General features: G+C 44.9%; 1 non-coding gene across 1 annotated transcript; it reads right to left on the bottom strand.

Moving 5' to 3' along the window:
* Nucleotides 1–1162: 1162 nt before the first annotated feature.
* On the bottom strand, nt 1163–1244 carry trnas-uga (transfer RNA serine (anticodon UGA)). The gene has a single exon. It is a non-coding gene; the product is annotated as a tRNA-Ser (tRNA).
* Nucleotides 1245–17522: the final 16278 nt, after the last annotated feature.

Here is a 17522-nt window from a genome sequence, read left to right as displayed (position 1 = left end):
TAAATATATGTTTTCGTTCTTCCAGTACATCTTTTTGACTCCCAGAAAACATTGATTGTTTTCTGTATTCACTTTGTTTCGCGATATCTGTCTTCTGGTCGACCAGGGACAACTTGAATTTGCGTCTGCATTGAATAAGATTTCGCTCTTTCTTTCGAGAAGCAAACCTGTGCATTATGTACCACTTATCATGCTGATGGCTAAGAAGTTCAAAATGAATTACCGTTTATATACTACTACCAATGGTAGTGCTGTTTTGGTGCAGAAATGTGTCAACATCTCTGACGTTAGATTCAAAATTTAAGTCACATCTACTCTTTGGAGTGTCTTCTCATATCAGAACATGCTGACATGAAAACATCTAGCTCTGATAGCAAAGTTTTTTACATTAAACTGGGAGTATGTTTAACTAAGCAATTCAGACGGCCAAGATGAATAATCAGCATTTTTTTTCTTCAAGCTGAGCTCTCCACACCAACTGCTCCAACGAAGGCCGTGGATAAGATCCCCATCGATTATTTTGGTCAATTTTAGCCTCAACAACAACCTATTGTTCTGAATAATGCTACACCACAAGCAGAGGGCTAAGTCTGATTTTCATCGTTAATTTTCAAATTCAGTTCATATTACACAGTTTCTTACGAATGTGGACAGCAGAAGACCGTTAACATTCCATTTCTAATATTTCTAGAAAATTCTACTCCGCTGATATCGCCTTGCTTTATCAGACCTCAAGCCAGCAACCTGGATCAGTCGAGTTCCTTTCCACACATGGAGTTGCTTTTTCGAATTCATTGACTGCTGATGTAATAGATTATTGGCCTTGAGAGTCAGTTGTAAATTAGGTTGAACTTTCTCAGCTTGACTTTCAACTGATCCTAAAAAAAAATTCATCACCTGCAGGTAAATGTATTGCATTGCTTCTTGTTTTGCTTAATCACACCCCCAACTCCCGAACATCCAAATTTCACGATAGTTCGACAAATGTTTTGAAACTGATTCGTGTTGGAAGTTGGTGGCTTTTTGTGTCTCGACATATAATGTATTCAATTCGACGTCTTGAAATGACCTTTTTCAAATGTGAAAAATCACTTTCGATTGAATGCAAAGCTCAAGCTCCACGAAATTCCGCTCAGAAATTAATGACTTTTAAACGATTCAGCGCTGTGAACAGGATTCGAACCTGTGCAGGGAGACCCCATTGGATTTCAAATCCAACACCTTCACCTCTCGGCCATCACAGCTATAGAAAAGCTGCCAATTTCCATAGTAAAAGAACTGAATTCATGAAATACGCCATTTGTTTGAAGAACAAATTGTCAAGACCCAAAGATTTCGCCAAATTCTTTGCAGAGACCCAGACGAACGTTACCTTAGCAGATTGACAGGCTTTCACCGCAAACTAGATCCTGACACAGCTGAAGTTGTGGGAATGATTCTTCGTCGAATTTTAGAGTCACAGATGTACACCACATGAAGAGACGATCATTGTCTCACTGTGTCCGATCGATTTTGACTCAATTGCTCATCATCTGGTGCCAAAGTTGTTTTTTAATATTCATCAAAATATGGTATTAGAAATATTGATGCTAAGTCCATAAACGCTAGTTACATTCGTAAAAAAAAATCGGAATTAGAAAGAATGCAGAATAATTTACAGGAATGGATCCAGCAACTCATCCGTAAGTTCTGACATCAGGTAATGAACTTGTGAGCACATGAGAGGAAGATTGACCGAAGATTTGGAACTTGAAATCGTCTTGACAGAATTATTTGCGGTTGTTCTACAGTCATCAAGTCCTTGATCAATACAACACGGAAAGTGGCCCTTCTTTCCAACTTGACCATGGTGGACAGTTATCCGAAATTAATAGGTCCCATTTGCCAACATTTGGCCCACATCCCTATACACCTTGTTACTCATATATCCATCCAGATGCCATTAAATGTTACAGTTGTACCAGTCTCCAATAATTTCTCTGCAAGCTCATTCTGGACACGACTGAAAAAGTTGCCCCTGACGTCCATTTTAAATCCTTACCCACTAATTTTAAAACGATGTTTTCTAAATTTTGACTTCCTCACCAGCAGGAAAACACCTGGACGAGTCAACCTATCCATGTCCCTCATGATTTAATAAATAGCAACGATTTGACTTTATCATACTTGTCAGGAGGGAAATATGTGGAGATTATTTGTCGAAGGTTTGACGTAGAAAGGTTGATGCACAGATTTTTAGAATTGCATATTGGAGAAGTTTTTAATAAGTCATTGAAGTCTAGTAGCAGTTGTAGAAGTCTGTTGTGAAAGCTGCAGAAGGATTTCAGGGCACGAGAATGAAGCATTGTTTCCAATGTATTGTGGCTCAGTTCGACCGCACTTGGACTACAGTATGAGGAATTACAATCCTCAATTTAGGAAAGATATTAATGCCATATGAGGAATACCACGAATGGTGATTAGCCTTGATGTCATGGATGAACGTTAGTCCTGTGAATTGAAATTGGGCAAATCCCGTCTTTTTTTAACAGTTTCAACACAAGAGAGGTAACCTCATTGAGTTGCAAAATATTTGAAGAGATAAACAGGGTGGTGCAATTAAATTTTGTTCCCTCATTGGTGAATCTAGAAGCAGGAGAGGACAATTTTAAAATGAAGCATTGTGATTTTTGACCAGGATGAGAACTATTGATTTTTGTCTTAGCCTTAAGAAGTCTCGCTAATCAGAACTACAGTGAGCCTTGGATATTTGGTCGTTCAATGCATCACTTTCAGCCTGACCCGCTGACACTTACTGCATCACTATAGACTTGACCCCTCACACTTACCGCCTTAATATCAGCGTGAATCCCTCAAACTTACTGCATCACTATCTATCTGGCGCCCTCACATTTACTGGGCCACTTTCACTTCGAGACCCTCATTTTGACTGCGTCACTGTCAGCCTGACTGCCAAACACTTACTTTGTCACTATCAGTCATGCCCTTACACTTCATATGTTACTATTATCCTGTCTCTGTACACTTACTGTGTCACTATCAGCCACACTCCATCACACTTATTATATAAGTACCAGACTGACGCCTCACACTTACCATGTCACTACAACACAGCTTTCTCAACCTTACGATGTCACTATCACCTTGACCCTCTCACATTTACTGCGCCACAATCACACTGACCACCTCACACCTACTGCTTCACTATGAGCTTCAACACTCACACTTACAGCGTCACGACCATCCTGACTCACTCACACTTATCACCTGACAATCAGCATTACTCTCTCAAATTTATTTAATCATTATTAGGCTGAGGCACTCACACTGACAGCGTCACCAACAGCCTGACCCCCTCATGCTCACTGCGTTGGTATCTCTCTGATCCCCTCAGAATTACTGCGCCACAATCACTCTGACTCCCTCATACTTAATGCGTCACTATCCCTCTGGCACCCTCATACTTCCTGCATCACTCACACCCTGACACATAAGCACCTACTGTATCCCTATCAGCCAAACCCCACTCACTAACGGCGTCACTCTATCTCTAACCTGCTCACACTTAACGCATCACCATCACCTTGACACTCTCTCACTTAGTGCATCAATATCAGCTTGACCCCCTCAAGCTTACTGCATCACTACCAGCCTGATCCCTTCAAATGTACTGTATCACTATCAGACTGACCCACTCATAATTACAGCATCACTATCACCTTGACCCCCCATACTTAGTTATTCCAGATCACACTGAACCTTTCACTCTTCTTGCATCACCTTCAGCCAGACCCTGCACACTATCACTCTGACCTCCTCATACTTGCTGCATCACTATAACTCTATCCCACTCACACCGTGTGTGTCACTATCACCCTAACAATTCATACTCACTGCACAACTATTATCCTGACTCCATCACAATTAGTATATCATTATCAGACTGACCTCTTACACTTTCTGTGTCACTCTCATCCTCTCTCCTCACATTTCCTGTGTCACTCTCAATCTGACACCCTCAAAGTGTCTGCGTCACTGTCACCCCGAACACGTCACACTGAATGCATGGGTGTCTACCTGAAACTTCACGCTTATTGCTTCACTATCATCCTGAGCGGCTCACACTTACTGCATCACTATTAGCCTGACCCGCTCACATGTTTTGCGTCACTACTTACCTGACCCCCGCGCAATTGCTGTGTCGCTATTAGTCTGAGCCCCTCACTATCACGCTCATCAAGCTCACAAGTACAGCATCACTATCAGCCTGACCCCCTCACACTTTCTCTGTCATTATCACCCTGACCCTCTCACACGTAATGCGTCACTGTCACACTGAGACACTCACATTTTCTGCGTCGTTATCAGCCGGACACGCCAGCACACAGCATCACTATCAACCTGGCCCCTCACACTTGCATGCTTCATTATCAGCGTGAACCCCTCACACTTACTGCATCACTGTCCATCTGCCATCCTCACACTTACCGCACCAGTTTCACCTTGACAACCTCAATTTTACTGCGTCACTATCAGCCTGACAGCCACACATAGATTGTGTCACTATCAGTGATGCCCTCGCACTTCCTATGTTAATATCACCCTCACTCCTAAAACCTACTGCATCACTATCAGCCTGACACCGTCACACTGTTTGTGTCAGTATCAGACTGACGCCTCACGCTTACTATGTTACGTAAACTCTGCCCCATCACACTGACTGCGTCACTATCAGCCTGACCCCACAGACGTACTGCGTCACTATCACCCTGACCCACTCACACTTCTTGTATCAGTTTCAGTCTGACGCCTCGCACCTTCTGTGTAACTAAAACTCTCCCCCTCACACTGACTGTGTCACTCTCAGCCTGACCCCTTCCTACTTACTGCGTCAATATCAGTCTGACCCCTCAGACTTATGTGTCACTTTCACTCTGATCCTCTCTCATTGACTGCGTCACTCTCACCCTGACCTCCTCACATTTACTGCGTCACTATCACCCTGACCCACTCACACAGTCTTTGCCAATTTCACCTTGCCGGCCTTATTTTTATTGCATCCCCATCAGCCTAACCACCACACACTTATTGCGTCACTTTCAGTCACGCCCTCACACTTCCCATGTTACTATCACCCTGAATCCTTACACTTATACTGTCACTATCAGGCTTACCCCTCACACTTACTGTGTCACTATCAGCCTGACTTCATCACATTTATTGTGTCAGTATCAGACTGACGCCTCACACTTATCTTGTCACTAAAACACTGCTCCGTCACATTGACTGTGTCACTATCAACCTTACACCCTCACATTTACTGCTTCACTATCGCAATTCTCCGCTCTCACTCACGACATCATTTACACCCTGACACCCCACACTTGCTGTGGCACTTTCACACTGAGGGCCGTACACTTAGTGTCACTGTCATCCTTACACCTTACACTTACTGCGTCACTTTCACACTGGTATCTCACATCCACTGTGTCACTATCATCCTGAGCCGCTTGCACCTATTGTGTCACTATCACTTTGACCCCAACACACTAACTGCATCAATATCAGCCTGACCATTTCACACATACTGCGCCACCACCAGGCTGACTCCCTCACATATACTGCACCACGATCAGGCTTACCCACTCATGCTTACTGCGTCACTATCACCTTGACTCCCCACTCTTACTGCGTCAAGATCATTGTGCCCCCATACACTTACAGCGTAACTATCATCCTGACAACGTCACAGTTAATGCGTCAAGATCAGCCTGATCCCCTCAAACTTAATGCGTCACTATCAGCTTCAACACTCACATCTACTGCGTCACTTTTAGCACTACCCCTGCGCACTTACTACATCCCTAACATCCTTACCCCCTCGCATTTACTTCATCACTATCAGCCTGAGATACTCACACTTACAACTTTACTACAACCTGGCCCTGTGAGTGCATCTACATCACTTTCACCCTGACCCCTTGCCCAAAAAGCGTCACTATAAGTCTGGCCCCTCAAATGTTCTGCGTCACTATAACACTGACATCTCACACTCACGGCGTCACTATCACCCTGACCCCTCACAATTACTGCATCACTACAACCTGACCCCCTGAATTCATCTGCTTCACTGTCACCCTGACCCCATCACACCTGCCATGTCACCATCACAATGACACATTCACACAGTCTGCTTCACTGTCATCCTAACACCTCACACTCACTGGATCACTACCATCCTCCCCCTCATACTGACCTGTCACTATCATCCAGAGCCGCTCACACTTATTGCATTCCTATCACTCTGCTCCCAACACACTTACTGCGTCACTATCAGCCTGACCCTCGCACACTTCTCCCATCACTATCAGCCTGACACCTCGCAATTTCATCGTGTCTATCAGTCTGACTCCTCACATTTCCTGCATCACTATCACCCTGTCACTTAACACTTACTGGTCAGTAGTAGCCTGACGCCCCCAACATACTGCATCAATATCAGCCTGAACACTCACACTTACTCTGTCACCATCACGCTGACCCCCTCACACTTACTGCGTAACTATCACCCTGTCCCCTCTCACTTCCTGCATTAGGATCACTCTGACTCACCGACACTTACTGCATCACTATCAGCCTGACCCCTCACACATACTGTGACACTACCAGCTTGAGCCCACCACACTTGCTGCGTCTCTATCAGCCTGACCCCCTCACAATTACTGCTGCACTATCAGACTGACCCCTCACACTTACCGCATCACTAACCGCCTGACACCTCACACTTTCTGCGTCACTATTCCCCTAACACCTCACTTTTATTGGCCACTATCAGCCTGATGCTCTCAACTTACTGTGTCACTACCAGCCTGAATGCACACACTTACTCCCTCACTATCACCCTGACTGTCTCACACTCACTGCGTCAGTCTCTGCCTGACCCCATCACACTTACTACGTCACTATCACCCTGTCCCTTCCCACTTTATGCGTCAGGATCAGCCTGATACAGTAACACTTACTCCATCACTATCAGCCTGATGTCCTTCCAATTACTGCGTCACTATCAGCCTGACCACTCACTCTTACTGCGTCACTGTAACACTGACACATCACACGAAGTGCTTCACGATCACCTTGACCACCTCACACTTACTGCGTCACTATTGTTCTGATCCCTCAGACTTACTGCATCACAATCACTCTGACCCCCCTCACGGCATAACTATCGACCTGATCCACTCACACAGTCTGGGTCACTACCAAGCTGACACCTCACCCTCATTGTGTCACTATCATCCTCACTCCATCACACTTATTGAGTCACTGTCAACCTGATCCCCTGTAATGGAAAATTATCAGTTTTTGTGAAATCTGTGAAAGCATGGTAGAATCAAAGAAGTATGGACCTAACTTTGCAAAAAGACAGAAAAAATGTAAAGTTCAACCTAATTTTCAGCTGACTCTCAAGGCCAATAATCTATTATATCAGCAGTCAATGAATTAGAAAAAGCAACTCCATGTGTGGAAAGGAACTCGACTGATCCAGGTTCCTGGCTTGAGGTGTGATAAGGCAAGGCGATATATAGTATAAAGGGAATATGTGAAAACCGTCAGGCATCCATTTTATGAGGCGTCTTGCAAATGTGTCGGGTCCATTCTGCAAATTTCAAAAATAAACTTTTTCTTTGCTCTTGGTAGCATTTGCGTCGAGTCGATTGAAATTCCACGTCAGGAAACTCGGGAGCTCGCCTGGGACCCTGAGACTGGGTAAGATTTTGAAGATTCCCAGGAGGTGTACGCGCCACTGGCTTGAAGGTCTTTCACTTCATCTCAAGCGCTGAATTGGCCCCTTTGAGTGAGAGGACTGGGGATAAGTGGATCGCCCCAGAGTCGCGTTCCGAATCGAATAGGGTCAGGGTAAGAGTTGTGGCTGCAGTAATCCGATATAGAGACTCGTTCGAAGAGAATAGACGAACCAGGAAGAGGGACCAGTGTACTCTCGTGCGGTATTCGAGTAAAACTCAAGGAAAAGGATTGCCGTCTCTACAGAGTTTAAGAGACAGCAAGATTAACGGTGGTTTGAGACTTGGATCCACCATGGGCAGCGTTGGAGTCGCCAAAGTTGTACTGGTTACGTGGGTTCTTGGTTTGTGAAAATCAAGGCAATGAGGTGGTCGCGCCCAATGAGAGGGGACCTCCGGAGGTAAAAGCAAGTTATATTGGCAAAGAGAAGATTATGGTATCGTGAGAGAGAGAAAGATAGACAGATAGACAGACGGAGAAACAGACAGAGAGAGATGAACACTTTGCCAATATCCATGAAAATCGGCTCCAGCAAGAGCAAACAAAAAGAGGGTCGACAGACAACTCGGTATGGTCAAGAAAAAATACAATATATGCGAAATAATTATGGCCCAGTTTCTGTTAAGCAGTTAAAAATGTAAATCAAGGAATGTGTTTTTCTGGAGGAAGGAAATTTTCACTAATAATCAGTTGCAAATGCTGAGGTCACTGTTGGAGGAGAGAGAGAAGGAGAAACGGAAGGGTAAAATAGAACCTGTGAATTGGAGTGCTTATCACATGTTGAAGGCTGAGCCTGATTTCAGGGAAAGAAAATCTCGAAATAAAGATAGATCCAGTACACGTACAAACACCAACGCACATGCACAGACACACAGAAAACAACCTCATGAAGCTGGACAGTGTCTTAAGACTGGATCAGATCCTGACCTTAATGGTTGCCCTCGAAGAGCTACAGCCCCCTTACGAGATCCACTTCACGAAGATTCCAAGTCAACGGTCGCCGCCTCAGGGTCTGCTGAATCACCAATAGCATATCGTACCCACAATCAATTGAAGCAAGAATCCCTAAAGAAGTCGAGACAGTGTCCCAGTAACTTAAGCGCCTCACTAAAGTCGATAATGTCTATTGTGGACTGATACCACCCAAGGACGTAACGACGGCAGAGATCACACCGTATGAGGCACACCTGAGGAACAGCCTCATCAATGGAATGAAGTACGAAACAACAAAATAGTTAATAATATACGTGTATTACCTGGAACATGGGAAAGTTGAATTTCATAGAACAATACGTGATACATGTTGAAAAACTACTGGCTCAAGAGAACCATAACCGGAAATTAAAGATGGAACAGCAATCACATGAACCTCAGCTTATTATGATGCAAATGGTCGTTCAGCCATTGGAAGGAGGAACTGCAGGAAAAGAGAGAGGCACAGGTGGAGTTCGCAAAAGGGGAAAGGATCGTGGAAGTGCGCTTGCAGAGATAGATCTGGCTGGTCCTTTGTTTGCGGAGCAATGGACCACTGGTTAAGACAGTGCCCACACAGACAGCCTCAATTAGTCCTGGAGGCTGGACAGCATGGTGACTGACAGGGGACGACTGAGGTTGAGGTGGGCAGGCCACAAGGTACAGGTTAACCTCTTTCCTTTATACTTGGCAACGAAGAATCCCTAATGCTAATCACTTCTACTAACCTAACGGGCACTGAGATGTATCCCAACTCTATATTGAACATTGAGATTGCGAAGAGTGGACAATATGTTCAATATAACAATGATGCATATTTGTCGATGCCTACCTCTATGTTATATGTGGAAGGTACACCAGTTAACTTTTTGGTAGATACATGGCCAGCATATTGACTCCTCAAATCAAGACAGTTCAGAGAGTTGACACCAATAAAGATGAGTAGAATGTTCCTGAACTCAATGGAGGCATCAGGCGTCGTGATATGAGAGAGTTTTACCGCACCCATATTGTGTTAAATCAGTAATGTGCATCCATTCTAATTCTCAATTTTGTTAGTGGAATTCTGTCCTTTACATTTCATGGCTTGGGATCTCATAGTGAGACTGGGGTTGTATTTGCTCAGTACTCCGACGGGCTTGCAGGTAATTCAAAGGGAGAATTCACAAATGTAAACTGTAAAATACAACCCACGACCCCTGGTGTATGGCTATGAGTGGCGATTAAGCCAGAGAGCAATGAGTTCAGTGAACAATTCACTCGCCCTGGAAGCAAGTAACCATGTTAATCCTATTAGCACCGATGTTTTTTTGCGGGAATGTGCTGCACTGCACAGCACACATACACCACGGTAGCCCTGAGGAACCATAAGAGAAGTATTGGTTCAGGAGATTGGTTAAACCAGGTCAGTTGTTATTGTGCGAATTTTATTGAAGGGATGACAGATGTGCAGTCAGTGTGAACTTATGTAAAGTACCTGCGACGGCAAGTAAACTCTATATTTTTGATGTGGAAGGCTATGCTCCTCGTGTGTCACTGGCGAAGGTGTCCAGTGACTGGTGGCAAGATTTGGGGCCATGGGTACTAAAGGCATAAAGAACGAAATGTTGGGTGTTCTGGGACGATGTGGGTATGTGGTTCAATGCAGATGTGCGGACATATAGGAAGAAATTAATTTGTCTAACTCAGGCAATAGAACAGTCGAGGTAACCCCCTCTATCCCTGAAGAGCCGAGAAGACTGGCCTGGTGTTTCCCTAAAATAAACTTCTCAGATCCAAGATTAATAACGGTCCCTACTGAATTATGGGTAAAAGGCAAACATGATGTGGGGCATATACGAGATTGTGAACCAATACGAGTAACCATGAAGTATCGTCCTTGCAGAGCACAATATCCGTAAAATCCCGAGGCAATGGATGTAGTTACTCCAGTCTTTCAGTCCTTCCCAATGGCTAGAGAGATAATCCTCTGTGCAAACTCACTGGTGAGAACTCCCATTTTTCTGATCAAAAAGGCAAAAATTCCAAGTGAACCGGAGGAATGCAGGTTTGTTCAAGACCTGCAGGCAGTCACTAACAGTGTTGTCCCGCGCGCATCAAATGTTCCCAAACCCTATACTGTATTAGTTCAATTTCCACCGGACAGTAAATGGTTCCCTGCTGTGGATTTAGCAAATACATTCTTTAGTGGAATGGTGCATCCAGATAGTCACTTCTGGTTCACTGTTTCATTCAAAGGGAAATCTTATGAGTTCACACGACTTTGTCAATGTTACTGTGAGTCACCCACCATATATAATGAGGCTCTATGCAGGAGTCTGGAGACTCTTGTTTTAACCCCTAGGTCTGCACTTCTGCAATCTGTAGACGATTGCTTAATAGTAGCACCGACAGGGGAACAATTCGAGAAGGATTCCCTTGCGTTGCACGAGGGATGGGCACAAAGCCAGTCTCGCAAAGCTTCATTTTATGCAACAACAGGTGAAGTTCTCCGGTCACTTAATATCTGAACAAGGGAAGACCATTGGTCAAGCCAGAGTGCAAGTAATTCAGCAAATTCTAAGGCCTCACATGAGGAAACAATTGCTATCCTTTTTGTGCATACACTCCTACTGAAGAACGTTTATCCCACATTACACAAATCTTGAGGCGCCCTGAAGTGACATGGCCCATGGAAAAGGGTAGCAGAACCAAGGTCCGTTGCAATGGATCCCAGCGGCCGAGTTGAATTGAAAAAGACGTTTCAAAGTACATCTATACTGGGGATTCCGAATCCCAACAAGCCTTCTGTCAAATGGTAGATGAAAAAGATGACTGCATGACATCTGTGTTGTTGCAGGATCATGGGGGAACATTCAGGCTGGCAGCTTATTTTTCGGCTAAGCTAGACCTCGTAGCGGCAGGATTGCGTAAATGCCTGCGAGCTGTGGTTGCTATATAATCGGCTATGGCGACTTAACCAAACTGATTGCACAAGCAGTATCCTTACTGCTTTCCGAGCAAAACACAGCACATAAGTCGGCAGTACGTTGACTCAGATACAATACTGTGTTCTTGGAGAAGCCTAACATTGCAATAAAACGATGTAACGTCCTTAATGCTGCTAGTTCTCTCACTAGAGAAGGAGACGGAGACCCACATGATTGTATCGCTGTAATTAATGAAATGTGCTGCCTAGACAAGACTTGCAGAATTCGCCACTTCAGAATCCAAATATGGCGGGGTTTTTTTGTGGATGGTTCAGCATTGAGGAGCAAGGAGATAGACCAGAATTGTATTGGGGATGCTGTAGTAACTACCCATGAGGTATTCAAAGCGGGATCACTCCCTGCTCAACTGTCAGTGCAAGCAGCGGAGCTGATGGCATTGACTGAGGCATGTAAATTGGCTAAGGGAAAGACAGTGAATGTTTAACCGATAGCAGATACGCATTCGGAGTTGCACATGATGTTAGAACCCTGTGGAAATACAGGGACTTCTTGACCTTCACCGGAAAGCCCATCACATACCGCGATCAGATTTCTGACCTCTTGGAAGCGGTCCTATTGCCTAAATCAATTGATGTGTATAAATATGAAGCCCACACGAAAAATAACGATTCTGTTTCTCAAGGAAATGCAAGGGCAGACTCAGCGGCAAGGACGGCAGCCCAGCAGCCGGTAAATGATAAGTTTGACATGGGAATGACAAAAATCCTTACCCTAACAGCAGAAGTACGGGAGTCACAGTCGAAGTCCAGGCTTGAAGACACGTTTGAGTGGGAAAAAGCAGAGTGCAGTTTGAGGTAAGGGGTATGGTGTGGCCCCAATGTTAAACTTTTTCTTCCACAATCATTATTTCCATTCTATGCCAAACTGACACACGGTAAGGAACATGTGTCAAAAGAGGGGAGATATGACAGCATTTCAGCACAGTGGTACACTGAGGGATTTACTCATTACTTCCAGAAATATTGTGAACGATGTGTTATTTGTAACAATAATGTAGGGAGGGGAATACACATGAGTCATGTATCACTTCCGAAACCCCAAAAACAATTTGAACATTTACAAATGGATTTTACCAAACTAACATCCTGTGAAGGAAAAAGGTACTGTCTGGTAATAGGTGATATATTTCCAAATGGGTGCAAGCGTTCCCCAAAGCAAAACAAAATGCCAGTGCCATAACCAAAGCTTTCCTAACTGAAATAATTCCGAGATGGAGCATCCCTGAGAGGCTTAGTAGAACCAAGGTTTGTGAAGGTTTATAGCTCAGGTTGAAGTTTATGGTGTAGGTTTGCTCGCTGAGCTGTACATTTGTTATCCAGACGTTTCATTACCTGGCTAGGAAATATCAGCAGTGGTGCTCTCCAAGTGAAGGGAAGATGTTGTCTCCTGCTTTCTATTTATATGTTTGTTATAGATGGGGTTCCTGGGGTTTGGGGTGATATCATTTCCTATTGGTTTTCTGAGGGGTTGGCAGATGGTAAATCGATCTATGTGTTTGTTTATGGCGTTGTGATTGGACTAAGATGCCTCTCGGAATTCTCTGGTGTGTCTGCATATACAGCAAACCGACAAACACTGACCAAATACTTAACTACACCAGCAACCATCCCAACACGCAAAAAGGAAGCTGTATCAGAACACTATTCCAACGAACCACCACACATTTCAGCACAGACGAACTTCGGAAAACAGAGGAGAACCACCTAGAAAACGTATTCAAGAAGAATGGATACTCAAAAAATACAGTCCACAGATTCCTCAGGAACAAACCACGACAAGTAGACCTTACACAGCCAGAAACCCTATCGACCTTTTCATACATCAATGAAGTCTCAGAAGTGGCAGCCAGAGTATTAAGACCTCTCGGAATCCCACGAAAAGTCTCAAACAAAACAAACAAATTTAAAAGACCCAGTTCAACCCATGGACAAAACCAACGTCATATACAAAATTACATGCGAGGACTGCCACAAACAATACGTAGGACAAACAGGAAGAAAGTTAGCCACCAGGATACAGAACACCAGCTAGCCACAAAAAGACATGACCCTCTCTCCCTCGTAGCCCTTCACACGGATGAAATTTAAACACCATTTCGACTGGGACAACACATCTATCCTGGGACAGGCTAAGCAAAGACATGCCAGAGAATTCCTTGAGGCCTAGTACTCCAACCACAACGTCATAAAAAAAGACATATATCTAGATAGCGTCAGAAAACGAACAGGAAATGGCATCACCACAAACCCCAGGAACCCCATCCAGGACAAATATATAACTAGAAAGCAGGAGACAACAGCTTCTCTTCATTTGGCGTTCGTCACTGATGATGTGACCTAGAACATAGAAAAATAAAGCGCAGTACAGGCCCTTTGGCCCTCGATGTTGCGCCGATCCAAGCCCACTTAAACTACACTAGCCCACTAACCTCCATATGCCAGGTAATGAAACGTCTAGATATCAAACCTACAGCTCAGCGAGCAAACCTACACTCTAGGCTTAGTAGTGACAGTGGGACACCATTTGCCCATAATGCCCTACAGCAGAATAGTGTGTATTTGGGAATAAACATGGGATAACACTGTGCCTACCACCAAACGAGCGGTAGGGCAGCGGAAAGAGAAAATTCTACCTTAAAAAATATATTGAGAAAATGCTGTGAGGAACTAGGGACGACATGGACAAAGGCACTTCCAATTGTGCTAATGTGTATGAGATCGAGGAGGAGAGGGAGAGCTCATCTTAGCCCGTTTGAAATTTTGTTTGGTAGGCCGACAAACACAGGAATTGTCCCGAGACGTAAGGGAAGCCAGATAACAGGGGAATGTGAGGATGAGATGTTGTGTTACTGTATGAAACTCTCTACACTTCTGTCCCAAATACAGAATCAACTGAAGACAGCACTACCCCAATCAGCAGAAGGCAAGATGTACGGTCTATACTCTGGAGTCTGAATGGTGGCGAAAGACTTCAGGAGGGAAAACAGAAATGCGAAGAGGTGGCTGGGACCGTTTCAAGTACGTCTTACAGCACAGATATCTGTTAAGGTTGCCGGAACAGCCACGTGGATACAAGCCAGCCATTACAAACGTGCAGCTGGGACTGAGGAGACATCGCACAACACCAAAACCAATTTAGAGCAAGTATTTAGATTAGATTAGATTAGATTACCTACAGTGTGGAAACAGGCCCTTCGGCCCAACAAGTCCACACCGCCCCGCCGAAGCGTAACCCACCCATACATCTACATCTACCCCTTACCTACACTACGGGCAATTTACCCTGGCCAATTCACCTGACCTGCACATCTTTGGACTGTGGGAGGAAACCGGAGCACCCGGAGGAAACCCACGCAGACACGGGGAGAACGTGCAAACTCCACACAGTCAGTCGCCTGAGGCGGGAAATGAACCCAGGTCTCTGGCGCTGTGAGGCAGCAGTGCTAACCACTGTGCCACCGTGCCACCCTAAAGTAGAAGACTTAAGCAAATGTGGGGCTTCCCCAATTCTCAGTGTTGGCAAGCGCCCTGGTAGGACAATTCATAAGGGCAGGGGCCTCTGGGATGCAACAGCTGACGGTAATCTTAACTGATCGGACGAAGTGGATCTTTACATGCGACCCATAGCCGTTCAGTAACAAGGTCGACTATAAATTGGATAATTAAGATTTAAGACTCAGAACAGCAATGAGGAAGTCTCGTGGTGTAGAATAGATAGCTCCTTCTCTGACATCTGTAGACAGGTGAATATAGTGGTGCAATCGCTCCACCCGCGCCCTCCGAAATGCAGTGCAGAATGTACGACAGACGATAGGAGCAGTGGGGCATGGCAACCAATCAAACCAGATCATGGACCTAACCCCAAGCTGGGCAAAGGTCATTAATGACACATCCGAACCCGAAGGGAGACGGCCGTGGCGAGAGAGCGAATTTAAAGCAGGAGGGGAATTTGCCTGCTGGATATAAATGGCGTAAATGCGACGCCAGTAGGTTGGGAACTGCGAAGGGCCATTGTTAGATGTGAAGGGAACAGAGCATGTGCTTTGGTCCTAAGACAAAACGAGAGATTAGACGTTGGCTACACTTGTTGGATATGTTTGCACACAGACCAAAGATAGACTGCCCAGCAAATTACTGAGACCCTGGCGAGAAATGCCAGCTGTCTGCTTCCATGGGAGGCGACTAGCCTGACCATGATAGTGGGGGGCAATTTGGGCAAATCTCGTGTCACCACCCGAACTCCAGGCTAACTACAGCCCCAAGCCTGACACGCTCCAGACCACAGCCTTCCACATAGTGGATTGCAGGGGAGAAACGTATATTTGCACCAATCGGGGGAGACTCCTTTTGGGTATCTCCCAGTGTACCTTGATACTGTACTTGAACAATGACTCTTGTACACCAACATACACAAATGATACGACCATAAACATTGCTTGTTCCTTTATCAATGGTCAGACCATGAGCGGCATGGTGGCACAGTGGTTAGCATTGCTGCGTCACAGCGTCAGAAACCCCGGTTTAATTCCTGCCTCAGGTGACTGACAGTGTGCAGTTTGCACATTCTCCCTGTGTCTGCGTGAGTTTCCTCCCACAGTTACCAGGATGTGCAGGTCCGGTGAATGGGCCATGCTAAATTGCCCGTAGTGTTAGCTGTTAAGTAAATGTAAGGGTGGGTTGCGCTTCGGCTGGTGGGTGTGGACTTGTTGGGCGGAAAAGCCTGTTTCCACACTGTAAGTAATCTAATCTAATCAGGATGGGAGGAATAATATGGGCAAGTGGCGAGAAAGGGTACCACCACTCCCCCGGGGAGAAAGGGGTGCTGCTACACTGCGATACTGTCCACCAACACAACAGTGTTTGCCCTAAAAGGCAGCAATTGCCGAACTCGAAGGGGCATCCCTCTGCATTGTAATGGGTACACACTCGCAGAACATCCTCGCTATGGTGTATTCGCAAATGAGATGGAGGAAGGCCTGGCACTCATTAACACTGAGTTAATGGCGGTTAGGAAGCAGTGACACAAAATCGATTAGTACTAGACATCCTGACGGCCAAGAGAGGGGGCGTCTGCAAAACGTTAGGTACCTCGTGCTGTATTAATGTTCCTGATGAGTCCCAAAATATTACTGGTTTAATAAATAGTATGAAGGCAGCCAAATGACCGCCTCCACGAGCAGATGACTTCTCCTCCCGATGGCTCACGTCCCTTATGGAGGATGGGGGTAATGGACCCTTATCGTTCTACTAGTTATAGGACTGGTCTTACTCATACTGCTTTGATTAAGATCCTAGTTGTGTATCTGCCTACACCACTTGCTTATGAATGCAGTAGGATACGAAATGTTAAGCTATCAGTGCCCCAAAGAAGGAAGATCCGATTGCTTGTCCACACCCTACAGCGACGTTGACGAATGTGACGTGTGAAGATGGACTGTGTATCGGGCAAACCAGGGAAATGGAAAAACCACCACAAAGCTTTGTTAGAGTTAGGTGGTGTCTGAGGAAATGCCTGGAGTTCATAAATTATTTTTGATATATAGCTATCTGGCTTTTTATTTGGTTGTTGTCCTTGTTGTAAAATGATAAAAATTTGAAAAATGCAATGGAAAATTAACAAAATTAACATTTACTGTGAAATCTGTCAGAGAATGTTTTTCAAAATTTAATACTTCGCTGAAATACGCAAATACTTTGCTGAATTCTGCATCGAGGAGTCAGCTTGTCTTTGTGGAACTTCGCAAACATTTCACCT

This window comes from Chiloscyllium punctatum, chromosome 18 (genome assembly GCF_047496795.1).
Source record: "Chiloscyllium punctatum isolate Juve2018m chromosome 18, sChiPun1.3, whole genome shotgun sequence".
NCBI lineage: Eukaryota > Metazoa > Chordata > Chondrichthyes > Orectolobiformes > Hemiscylliidae > Chiloscyllium > Chiloscyllium punctatum.
Note: the sequence above shows the minus strand (reverse complement) of the source record. Positions and strands in the feature narration are given on the sequence as shown.